This window comes from Piliocolobus tephrosceles, unplaced genomic scaffold (genome assembly GCF_002776525.5).
Source record: "Piliocolobus tephrosceles isolate RC106 unplaced genomic scaffold, ASM277652v3 unscaffolded_28505, whole genome shotgun sequence".
Taxonomy (NCBI): Eukaryota; Metazoa; Chordata; class Mammalia; order Primates; family Cercopithecidae; genus Piliocolobus; species Piliocolobus tephrosceles.
Genome location: NW_022311538.1, coordinates 1 through 8278, shown reverse-complemented (window position 1 = coordinate 8278; position 8278 = coordinate 1). Strand labels below are relative to the sequence as shown.

Genomic DNA, 8278 nt, shown 5'->3' with positions numbered 1-8278 from the left:
TCTTATTCATACTTTGAAACTATATTTTACCCTAGACTGCCTTGGTTCAAAGGCCTGGTTTGGACATCACTGTGGCAAATTACATAAGCTCTCTGCTTTCATTTCTGTTTCTGTAAATGCAGGATGAAAACAGTATGTATCTCCTAGGATGGCTGTCAGGAGTGAGTGAGACAGGACATGAAAGGCATGTTGCCCTTGTGGGCATGTTATATAGGGCTGGCTCTAGGAGGAAGGCTGTGTCTTTGTTCAGAAATCCCTGGAACAACTTAAATGTCTTTAGAAATGACAAGTGTCTGAGTTATCCAGTTAGTTCCATAAACAGGTTCTGGAAGACATACTAGATAGAACTCAGCCCATCAGTTCTGAGTGAGGCACATACCACGTGGGCTTGGGATGTCCTTAACCCATTTATGCCTAAGGTTGCAATTTTTTGAATTTTTCCAATCAGACCTTGGCGATGACCTTGAGCAGTAGGATATAAATAACTCCCACATGCTTAGCGTTCCAATAATGGAACACTAGGCATAAACAGGTTTTCTTTGGCTCCACAGTCAACCACGACTAATATCTCTATCTCAGCTTCTGCTGATGCCCTAGTTCAGGGCTCTGCATTCTGTGCCAGGGAAGCTCAGCCCCTTAACATGGATGTGCCACATGACAGGCAATAATATATTGGTCCCATTAGCTCTTCCTGGAGCAGTCATAATGAATTACAGTCATGACAGACACATGTAAGAAACTTAACATTTGCTAAATATGTACATAAGTCTTCATCACAGCATCATTTATGAAAACAACTAAACATTCACTAATGGTGCCAGTGGAATAAATCAGAGAACATCCCCTGCTACGTAACTCTCTACATACATCAAAGAGAATGGTGTGGCTTTGCTTTTTCAACAATCTACTGAGCGGCCATGGGCATGTGGATATGGCCATGAATGAGCAAGATTCTCTAATCCTGTAGAAGTTAAGTTATGCCAGATAACTTGCTGCTTCAACAAAAATATTTAGCTTTTTAAATACATGTTGTAGAATGCTAAAAACAACAACCACCACCTAGAATTTGCCTGTATGCAGCCAGTAACATGTCTATTTAACCTGGACACCTTTTGAGGAATATTCTCAGATTGCCGCCATGCTGTTTATAAGACATTGTTCGTTATATACCTGTTTATGAATGAAAAGAAACGTAAGGAGTGGGTACGAAGACTTCTATCTATGAATGATTAAAAAGGCCAGAGTACGAATACTTCTTGGACTTCTGGTAGTAAATGTAGAAAACATTTTATAAATCCTGTAAATAACCTGTTTATTTTTTATAGAAAGCCACAACAGAAAATGATTAGTATATAACTGTGTAAGAACACTTACATCGATTACAATCAACAAATGCTTCAAATGCGTATTTTAAAAATAGTTTTGAGTGTTAATTATGGGAGGGCCTTGATGGGATCATTTTGTGAACAGTTCGCTTTTATAACAAACTCAAGATGCAGCTTGCCAGGAAGCTCTTTTAGACATAAGCATTTTTATCAAACTGTTTTGAAGGGTTTGTTGTTTTAAAATCTTCTCCACCATGATACTTTGTCCGAGAAGACATGACAGATGTGGCCCCGTTGTATGCGTATCTGAAAGGTAAAACATAGTTTGGTAGGTTCTATTCTACGCATAGGGCAAACAAAAATGGGAAGAAACTGTTTCAGCCCGTCTTTGCCAATATCTAAATGTAAGTCTTCCTCTTTCTTAGATAGCTTTCTTCTCTCTTGCCCCAAGAAGTATTTTCAGTGTCATGTCTGCATAACTGGTGGGATGGAGAATCTCTGCAGAAGAAACTCATGACTTGGTCATTTGTTCAGTTATCCTCTTACAAAACCATGTTTTAAAACTCGTCTCCCTGGAACCCAGGAGACTTAGTGGAGGCCATCAACATTCCTGCCTACCTACAGGAAAATTATGACGAGGCCAAAGTGAAGAAGAACATGTCCTCATATTCAGACCCTTATTTCTACTTACAGAATTTTCTTTGGAATATAATAATGGTAAAACTTCAAAAAATTAACTGTACTCCTAACCTTTTCCAATTCTGGATTTTGGAAGTTTCTAAGAATCATATGAACTATCTGTAATTTGTCCCACATGTAATGATTTAGAATAGCATTCTACTTTTTAACAGATCATTTTTGTCTCTTTTTCATACCTGGGTGTTTTGTTGTTGTCAGATATTGAAAAGCAAAATATGACACCACCAATTATGCACAGTGAGGCTCCTGCCCATCCAATAAACAGAGCGGCTCCTAATTCATACCTGTGAGAAAGCATTACACAAGTATTACAGCTCACTTATTTGGGGAGTAAACAGTATTTAACACTGATAGTCAACATTTACTAAATGCTCATTATGTTTTTTTGCTATTGAAAATTGTAAAGGAAATAATAACACCTTGTGGCTGTGAAATGCTGTAAACTCTTCCCAAAGTGTTTTTATAGCCATTAGACCATCCCAACATCCTGAAAGGAAATGAGGGCATCCACGGGGGCAAGGTCAAAGCAAAAGTAGTCACAGCCAGGGTCTCCTGACTCAGCCAGCACCTTTCCTCTGCACTCTGCCTTAACCTTGCCAAGCTTTCCGTCTGTCTGCTATTCTGTTCTGCAGCGCAAATCATGTAGGCAGACCATAGTTAGAAAACGAAAGGTTGCTTTTGCTGTCATGTTAGTTCAATTTAGTAAATGTTCACTAAGCACCTGCTATGTGCAAATCGTCATTAATCACTGCAGTCTAGTGGGGAAATGAATCAATAGCTATCATTTAGTGATAAATTACTATTACGCATCTCCCAGATGGCAGGTCATAGTGCTCTGCCGATGACCACAGCAGGAGCAGATGCAAAGATAAACGAAACACTCCTTCCCTAGGAAGGCCATGAAACAAATGTATGAACAGTGCTACTGAGGACAAAAAGCAAGATCACTTACAGTAGCGGACTAGAGGAAATCCTTTCAGTTCACCCAGAGAGCAAGGAATGAGAAAAGTACACCAAAATCTCAGCGACTATGTGTGTTCTCATGTTTGTTTAGCTTTCTCCAGAAGAATAGGTTGATTTTAGGTTTTTGTTTGTTTTTATAAAGAGTAACTCTCATTTGGGGCCCATAAACTTCCATTGCAAAACAAAAGAAATCTCAGTGCTTTTCAGTGTAAAATAAAGCCAGGGTCGGAGGGTCTGTTTTGATAGCACGGAAGAGAGTAAGAGGTCCAGGGGAGAGTAAGAGGTCCAGGGGAAGGCAACACAGGGCCCAAGGTTAGTTCCATCCCCAGGGTGCAGGGGAGCCAAGTTCAAGAGCCAAGGCCAGGCTTCAGTATCAGATGGAGGCCACCCAGTGCTGCCTGGGGTTGTCCTGAGCCTTGCTGCACCCCCTCCTACTTGAAGCGTCCCTATCTCTGAACGCTGGCTCTGCACATGGGCAGGCTTTCTGGTGTGGTCTGAGTCGCGGGCAGAGTGGTGTAATAGGATGGGCCCATCACTAGCCAGGGAAGCAGGGTGTGCTTTTAATCAAGCATGCATGGTACCTGGCACTGGCATTCAGTGAACCTCAGTATTTTAAGACACATATCACATTGATCAGGGACACGGGGCCCACTTGTGCATTTCCAGTTGGGATGGAGTATATGTGCACAATAAATGCTGCTCTGTGACCCTTTCTTTACTCATTCTTGTGTTGCCTTTCCTGGGACATCTGGGTGCTCGATGGGGCAAGGAACAGCTGCAACTAGGGGGAAGCCCCTTCTGCTCTGGAGCACTAACTGTGCTCTGGCATCTGAGAAACTTAAGCGGGTTCCCTTAAGGGGCAATGGCAGAGACAGAGGGTTTGTATAAGTGGGGAAAACACCCTTGGTCTGCACACACACACTCTGCCTTAACCTTGCCACGCTTTCTATCTGTTTATTCTGTTCTACAGCGCAAATCATGTAGGCAGACTGTAGTTAGAAAACGAAAGGTTGCTTTTGCTTTCATGTTAGTTCACACACAGACACACACACACACACAGGAGGACTGAGCAGGAAGTCCACAAGTGAAAAAAGAGTTGGCCAGATCAGGAATGCTGAACTGGGAGTTTCAGAAAAGATACTTTCATTAAATATTGTGTTACCCATCTGAAAAAGATGCCCTGGATTTCTGCAGTCAGCCCTGCTTTTATGTTGTTTTAATGAGATTATGCACAGACAACAAGCAGCATGCCTGCCAAACTGGAGGTGCATGTCACTTGGCCCCTGAAACACCTGGAAATCCTAGAAGATGGCATCAGATCTGTCTGTTGGCACCCTTTTTACTGCAGAAAACTAAAGGAGTGAGCATAACTGAAAAGTTCTGCATGAAGTATATTATTATAGGATGACTGTAATTGTACAACACTAGCTATTTTTCTCTACTTTTTTTTCTCCCAGTACAGGTTAGGCTATCTTCTCTCCTGAAACTATACCTTAATATTACTCTTAGTGTAAATATGCCCTGAAAAAATGGTCTGAGATTTTTCTGAAAATATTGAACTTCACTAAAATAGAGTGCCCATGCCAGATACCATGGTTGATTACAAATAAATAAATATCGAATTATTAAGAGTGGCCAGTTGGGGGATGAAGATGATAGAAATGATAAGCATAGCTTGGCACAATGAGTTCACTGAAAGAAGCATTACAAACACAGATACAGTAGTACTACAAATTACAGGACAAATTACCCAGGCGGACGAGGAAGTGGGTCTACATTAAGCTATATTGAAACTTTCTGGAGGAATTTAGGAATCATGAGTTTAGCTTATATTAATATTTAATATCGTTTAAAATATATCCTTTTAATATATCTTTTTCTTTTTTGAGATGGAGTCTAACTGTGTAGCCCAGGCTGGAGTGCAATGGTGCAATCTTAGCTCACTGCAAACCTCCACCTCCCGGGTTCAAGCAATTCTCCTGCCTCAGCCTCCCGAGTAGTTGGGATTACAGGTGTGTGCCACCATGCCCAACTAATTTTTGTATTTTTAGTAGAGATGGGGTTTCCCAATGTTGGCCAAGCTGGTCTCGAACTCCTGACCTCAGGTGATCCACCCACCTCAGCCTCCTAAAGGGCTGAGATTACAGGTGTGAGCCACCACACATGGCCCTTTTTGAAAAATATCTTAAGTCACTATATATTGACTCTATTCCAAGGAAAAAATCATTTCCATTTGAATTTCAGCGTGAATTATGTTGGAGACAAACATTTAATAGACAGTATTCATTTAGAGATGATTTCAGAAACCATACGTCTACCGCAGAATTTTTTTTTTAATTTGGTGGCATGTTCTTTCAGAGACTTTTCCTTCTTTCTGTTGAAAGATGTATCAGAAACTTACTCAACAGTGACTTTAATTCACACCTCTCTGTGTGTATCTGGCAAAAACTGACGTGTTCGTATGTTTATTGCGGCACTATTCAAAATAGCAAAGACTTGGAACCAACCCAAATGTCAAGCAGTGATAGACTGGATTAAGAAAACGTGGCACATATACACCATGGAATACTATGCAGCCACAAAAAAGGATGAGTTCATGTCCTTGGCAGGGACATGGATGAAGCTGGAAACCATCATTCTCAGCAAACTACCACAAGGACACAAAACCAAACACAACATGTTCTCACCCACAGGTGGGAATTGAACAATGAGACTTGGACACAGGGTGGGGGCTAGTGGGGAAGGATAGCATTAGGAGAAATACCTAATGTAAATGATGAGTTGATGGGTGCAGCAAACCAACATGGCACATGTAAACCTATGTATCAAACCTGCACGTTGTGCACATGTACCCTAGAACTTAAAGTACAATAAAAAAACACACACAAAAAAATAAAAATTAAAAAACACAAATAATAAACAGACAAAAAAACTGACGTGTGTTATTGAAAGACAGGACTGAGAAAGAGGTGAACATAATATCCACTCCAGTTTGTTCCCAGGCACATATTCTTTCACATTGATTAGGAGACTTATTTAGTCTCTGGAAATCTTTCTTCCTTTTTGGTACACTAAGAAGCTGATTTCAACACGTTGGTAAGATTATCCAAATTTCAGATTCTCTGTTGCAGGTCTTTTGTGAACAATATCCTCCTGGCCCTCGGCCAGCCTTCCTGCTCAGAGTGTGCCCTCTTTATGACTAACACCAAAGTTTCTTAATTATTCTGAAAGGTTACAAATCTACATGACACTGGACCAATCCATATCCATGACTTTCAGGTTGAGGACAGAACTTCATTTATGGAGGAAAACATTGTTTTTAGAGGATCTCGGTTGATGGACTAATCAAAAGCTGCACGCATAACTTCAATATACATTAACAACGTCACTAAGTGACTTTAGAAACGGAATGGGGAACAAATTTACTTCTAACAGAAATTAAAACACAGATAACGACTTATATTTTCTCAAAGAAGAAACCATAAAGATCTAAGGTGAAGTCACTCTCCACCCGGCTGTATGTGGTGCTGTAGGCTGTTGTGCATGGCTCTCATTTCATGTTGAGCTGGCCAGAGCTACACCAACCTAGAGACCTTGATTCTGATGCATTTCATACTTCAACTCATATTTTAGCCATTTAGAGTAATCCTAAGGAAATGGAATGCTGAACAACTTATTTTCACCTCCTACTTTTGTCTTCCTGGCACCCAAATCCCTATTCTGATTTAAGTTTGCCAACTATGGGGAACTGGTATAACCTCCTCTGGTTACCTCTACAGAAATGACATGCCAGGTATTGTGCTAATCAGGTGTTCAGGGCAGATAAGAGGGACATGGCCCTGGCTCACAGATCCAGATTGTATAGTCTACTGGGGATAGTCAGACATTAAACCAATAATTACAGTAAAGTGTGATGAAACAATAAGAAGAGCATGTTTTTGCAAAGTAAACATTACCACGGTTCTCCCAAACATACTCGGATGTGGTTCAAGTCAATGTCCATGCTAACAACAGCTACTATTACTGCCAGCTCATTGTACTAGGACTTTTCTGTGTGTGCTAAGATTTTTTTTTACAAACATGATATTCAGTCTTCATCATAAGCCTGGGAGATACGTATTACTATACTCATTTTACAAATGAGGAAACTAAAGCTCTGGGAGATTAAATTACTTGTTCCTTCATGTCTCAGCCAAATAAATGGTAGACCCATGATTTAAAACCCAAGACTGTGATTCCAAACCGAAGCTCTTAATTGTCACACCATCATCCTTTTATGTACACTTTAAGTAAAACATTTTATAAATATAAAAAACCCATCAATGCAACATATTTTTAGTTGTCATTTCAGAAAGATGGGAATTTTCTCTCTCCCTGCCTGGTTAAGTTCTCAGTGACTCAAGAGCTTCAGGGCACGGGATTTTTTAATGAATGCCCTCAGGCTGCCTTTTCTTCCCACACAAAAAGAGGTGAGAATACCAATTAGAATCAGGGCATGTTGGAGCTGAAAAAGGAAAGAGCAGCCCTCCCCCCCCCCCACACAAAACAAAGCAAGATCGGTTTTAACAAACGAAAGCACCTCATCCTTTTAAGATCCCCAGAGAAGTGAAGTGACCTTGCTGAAGGTCACAGAGCTAGAAGCCAGGTCTTCTGCCATCTTTCAATATTGTGTGTTTTTCTTTTATTATTATTATTATTATTATTATTATTATTATTATTATTATTATTTTATACTTTAAGTTCTAAATGCCCACAAGAGAAACCAGGAAAGATCTAAAATTGACACTCTAACATCACAATTAAAAGAACTAGAGAGGCAAGAGCAAACACATTCAAAAGCTAGCAGAAGGCAAGAAATAACTAAGATCAGAGCAGAACTGAAGGAGATAGAGACACAAAAAACCCTCCAAAAAATCAGTGAATCCAGGAGTTGGTTTTTTGAAAAGATAACAAAATTGACAGACTGCTAGCAAGACTAACAAAGAAGAGAAGAGAGAGGAATCAAATAGACGCAATAAAAAATGATAAAGGGGATATCACCACCGACCCCACAGAAATGCAAACTACCATCAGAGAATACTATAAACACCTCTATGCAAATAAACTAGAAAATCTAGAAGAAATAGATAATTTCCTGGACACTTACACTCTTCCAAGACTAAACCAGGAAGAAGTTGAATCCCTAAATAGACCAATAGCAGGCTCTGAAATTGAGGCAATAATTAATAGCCTACCAACCAAAAAAAGTCCAGGACCAGATGGATTCACAGCTGAATTCTACCAGAGGTACA

The 8278-nt window shown here is 40.1% G+C and overlaps 1 long non-coding RNA gene across 1 annotated transcript; it reads right to left on the bottom strand.

Moving 5' to 3' along the window:
- Positions 1–1295: 1295 nt before the first annotated feature.
- On the bottom strand, positions 1296–2330 carry LOC113221950. Its single transcript, XR_003308153.1, has 2 exons — positions 2201–2330; positions 1296–1631 (listed from the first exon to the last, which is right to left on the bottom strand). It is a non-coding gene; the product is annotated as an uncharacterized LOC113221950 (long non-coding RNA).
- Positions 2331–8278: the final 5948 nt, after the last annotated feature.